The sequence below is a fragment of the Panthera pardus genome, unplaced genomic scaffold, assembly GCF_024362965.1.
Source record: "Panthera pardus isolate Hobbes unplaced genomic scaffold, ASM2436296v1 HiC_scaffold_27, whole genome shotgun sequence".
In the NCBI taxonomy this organism is placed as follows: domain Eukaryota; kingdom Metazoa; phylum Chordata; class Mammalia; order Carnivora; family Felidae; genus Panthera; species Panthera pardus.
Genome location: NW_026526843.1, coordinates 92,499,593 through 92,504,358, shown reverse-complemented (window position 1 = coordinate 92,504,358; position 4,766 = coordinate 92,499,593). Strand labels below are relative to the sequence as shown.

Sequence of the window (4,766 nt, the reverse complement as noted above, 5' to 3'; positions counted from 1 at the left end):
CTCAGTTTTAGAGATACATAATGAAATACTTGTGGGTAAAATGATAGGATATCTCATAGTTTCTTCAAAATAATAAGGGAGGAAGGGGAGAAATAATGCCATGAACTAATAATTGTTGAAGATGGAAGACAGGAACTAGGGAATTTATGGTAATATTCTACTTTTATGCACAATTGAAATTGACCATAACCAAGGAATAATTGTTTCCTCCTACCCCCCCACAGCACATATAGATAGAACAAAACATACTATTTCATGCAGGTATAGTGTCATCACAAAGTATTGCCAAAACAACTTTAAATGTTTGTATTTATTGTTAAGGTCCTTATAGAGCACTGTTCTAAGGTCATAAATCTTATTTAAAATAAGTAATATAACTTGAGAATAAAATCTGCTTAGTTCTCCCGCACATTTATACACCTCATAAGAAATGAGTTTCTAGTATTTGTACCATTTTTTATAGGTTACAGAACTTTCCCTGGTAGCCTTTTAAAATATTTATATACCACCATTGTTGGATAACTTAACATTGAGAAAATATTTTTCTACTCCTGACAAAAACAATACATAAATCTTTCCTTGTATGCAAAAATTACCTTAGACATTTGAAGAAAATAGAAGAGTGTGTACTTTTATTTTTATGTATAAGAAACATATGGTTATGCTTTTGGGGGAATTATTGATTGACAATATGAAAAATTATTTAAATTTAACTTCCAAAATTAACTTTACTCAAAACAATTCCCTTTGGCAATTAAGACTTCAAAAGCTGATGAGAGGCAATGATTTGACGTCCCACTTAAAAATGTAACTTTATGGGGCACCTGGGTGGTCAGTCGGTTGGGCGGCCGACTTCAGCTCAGGTCATGATCTCACGGTCTGTGGGTTCGGACCCTGTGTCGGGGTCTGTGCTGGCAGCTCAGAGCCCGGAGCCTGCTTCAGATTCTGTGTCTCCCTCTCTCTCTGCCTCTCCCCTGCTTGCTGTCCATCTCTGCCTCTCTCTCAAATAATAATAAAAAAAAAACATTAAAAAATTTAAAAAAATTAAAAAATGTAACTTTACAAGTTATTACCTTAAACAACAAATGTATCGTGTAGGTCATGGCTACTTAAACCATTTCCCAGTTTTACAAAGCAACAATTTTATTCCATACGGCACCATTGACTAAAAAAGTTAGCATTGAATTTGGAAACAATGAAATATGATTTGAAACTTGTCTCCTAACATGGAAGAGTCCAGAAAGTGTAATTTGTTTCTAATCTGTGAACATAATTAAGGGATCCAACTGGTAAAATGTGAACCATGACTTCAGACTCTATGCAGCTTTTTCTCCCATCTATTCTCTCCTCAGAGACAATATAGTTCAGGGTCCTCAATCACTACCACCGCCCTTTTCTCCCTCCCTTCCTCTCCCCTAACACATGTTATCATGTGACATTTTCCTGCACAACCCCAGACCCAAAGTTTAAATTCTATGACACAGTTTGATGGTGATTACAGAAGAGAGTGCGGGCAGTTAATACCAAGGGTTTGGTATGTGATCCGATAATGTGACTCATTTCCAGCATGTGGGCCCAGAGACTGACGGCTACTTTCATACATGTCCTCAATGACCTCATTCTCTACATACTTTTCATAGCCTTTTATCACATTTGCAAAAAGGTATGTATTATTAATCACTTTCATCAGGACATAGCAACATAACATATGAAATACTACACACTATCCAACCAGTATTCCAGATGATATTAATGGCACCAAATCGATGTTTTACCCTATTTCGTACTTTTCTCTCTTTATTGACTTTAAAAGCCCGATCATGCCCAAAACCTCCTTTACTTGTCTCAGTAATCTTCTACCCATGAGTTCATCTAATGATTTATTCAAGTCATGAATATTTTGAAGCCACACACTCTCCTGGGAAAATATGTCCTTCACATTTCCTGTCTACTATGTAAAGTATGCATTGCTGTCTTTAATCTGAACGAAACTATCTTTTCTAAGCTTCCAAGGGTGACTCTTCACTCCATAATTTGAAAAACCAAGAAGCCTAGTTAATTTTCTCTATACACATTCAGGTTTCATGAGCTTCAATCCTGCACTCATGTTAGGGTCTATCTTTGAAGCGTTCTTACTTAGAAAACCTACTCAGTAAAGTTCTCCAGCCGTTCAATTATACAAACTGCTGTCACTGAAGGTGTTTCCAGCACTGCTAACAGTTTACTTGGTCTGTGATCAAAACTAAACAAGGAAATGTATGTGGAAAAAAAAATCAGTGTGCACAGACTCATTCTGCATGCGGCTGCAGCTCCAGGTGGGTGCTTTCTCTGCCCCAGAAACATCCCCACGTGCTATAACCACGTTCACCTACCTGTCAAGGGTGATGCAGCCATCTGGGGACACAGGGAGAAGAAGAAAAATAAGTCAGTGTGGATTTCTGTTGGGTGCCAGGACATGTGGAAGTTTACATTTTGAGAGAGATGTTGCTTTGCCCCGACCAACACCAAGTCCAGAGCATATGATTTCATTCATTAGTCAGTTGGTTTGTTCATTTGTTAAATAATTCATTTGTTAAAAATCTAATATTTATTGAGCCGCTACTGTGTGTCATGCCCTGCTCTGGGTGTTGTTGAAACAATGGTGACCTTGCCTTCATGGCATTTATGGTATAGGTGGTTATATGTATTTCTCCTTCTGAAAGAGAATTTAATTGGCTAGCACTCATGTATATTAGAGGGCTGTATGTTAGAGGGCTGTTAAAAAGTGCACAGCCAATTAATGAGGAAGAGGAAGAGAGGGAGCAAGGTTTACTTAGTATTAGTAGCAGAGATATCCATACATTGCTAAACTTCATGTCCAAAAGAGTTTTAGGTGTAAGAATACTCATGAGGACAAAAGAGTCACTTTTCTCTGAGTCCATACTCCTAATTTTGCTGTGTTTAAGGACTCCTTTAAAAAAAATTTTTTTAACATTTATTTTTGAGAGACCAGGAGAGACAGAGCATGAGCAGGGGAGGGGCAGAGAGAGAGAGAGGGAGACACAGAATCTGAAACAGGCTCCGGGCTCTGAGCTGTTAGCACAGAGGCCGACTCGGGGCTCCAATTCACAAACTGCGAGATCATGACCTGAGCTAAAGTCAGACGCTTAACTGCTTGAGCCACCCAGACACCCCTAGGGATTCCTTCTTAAACTAAAACAAGATTCATATCCACTACCCCTGCCCACACACACAGAATAAAGAGTAATGGTTGTCAAAAGAAGGCCCATAATAAGGAAAATTTCCTAGTAAAGAATAATGTTTTGTTTTAGGGTTCCCTCAAGTACACCCTTGAAACAAAGATTTGATTCCAAGTAGTTTGTTTTTGAGATAACACCAAGAAACAATAGGAGAATAAAGAAGTAAGGCGGGGAAGGGCAAAAGTCTAATACAGTGAGTTCATGAGCACATTGCTGCTGTAGGCAACTGGGACTCAATCCTAATGAGGAGTCTCAGAGAGACTATGAACTATGCGCCTAAGAATTATCCCTCCCATGACAAAGAACCTGGAGTATTTATGTACCAACTACAGTTCTTCCTTGTATGAGGGTAGTTGCTCTGGGCATTAAATACTCCCAGCCCTTCTGATCTGCCATACATGAACTGAGCTCATTCCCGGGGACAGAGAAATCTCTAAGGCAGAGAGCATAAAGAACTATCTTCAGATGACCTCAGGGTACGCCTGGGTATATGGGCAGTTGCCAGCAACAAATTTTAAAATAGATTTGTATTTTCTTAATTACAAGAGTATTTACGTATTAATGAAAATAGCAGTCCATTGTGAGCCATTATATGTCCTCAGACAAAGCTCTACCAAGGACTACAACCCAAAGGTTAGGACAACTGTCCTATATAGCTTGAGAAATACATGTTATAAGAAAGTAGAAATATTTTTCTTCTTAAAAAATCATAAAGGAAAAAAATCATATTGCATACTTATTTCTTTAGAAGATAATCCTATTCTTTGAGCCATTTTTGAAACCAATCTCTGCCTTCGAGGGTGTAAAATAAGATGTGGCACCTTTATGCAGGGCAGCCCCTACCACCAAGATTTTTTGCTATTCACCATTCTCCTGTAGTGCTTCTTCCACACTCCTCTTTGGGTGAAACTGATCATTTGATAAGCAGTAGGAGGTCACTGGAGCCATTGCTAATCTAGAACTTTCCACAAGAAAGCTACCATATCTGGCCAAATGTAACCGAAGAATAATTTGAAGTCCTTCCAGAATAGAAAGTACAACTGCAGGATGGGATACTTGAACTGCATGTGCTCAATCACAAGATAACTGTCAGGAGAGTATTAAGGACCAATGATGATCTCCACTGCTCCTTGAGCTCATTTCTGCAAGAATTGAGCTTGAGTGTAATGGGAGCTAGTAAGTGCTGAGAGCAGGCCACAAAATTTTTTTGCCATTTCACCCCCATGCCTCACTCCTAGACTAAAAACGGACAGTGGGCACTTGTGAGCCATATTTCAAGTGTGGGTTTAGGTAATCCAAGTGGTAGGTATATGCACTAGGCAATTATTTGAGACCTATTATGCGCACTAAACAGTTTACAGAGGGAAGAGGGAAGAAAATATTGTCGAGACCTCACAAAATTACATTCTTGTTGAAAATAAGCATATACAGGGGCGTGTGGGTGGCTCTGTCAGTTAAGCATCTGACTCTTGATTTTGGCTCAGGTCATGATCTCATGTTTCATGGGATTGAGCCCCACATCGGGCT

General features: G+C 38.9%; 1 non-coding gene across 1 annotated transcript; it reads left to right on the top strand.

The window, feature by feature from the left end:
- The first annotated feature begins 2,282 nt into the window (after nt 1–2,282).
- Nucleotides 2,283–2,408, top strand: LOC128774011 (small nucleolar RNA SNORA77). The gene has a single exon (XR_008418491.1). It is a non-coding gene; the product is annotated as a small nucleolar RNA SNORA77 (small nucleolar RNA).
- Nucleotides 2,409–4,766: the final 2,358 nt, after the last annotated feature.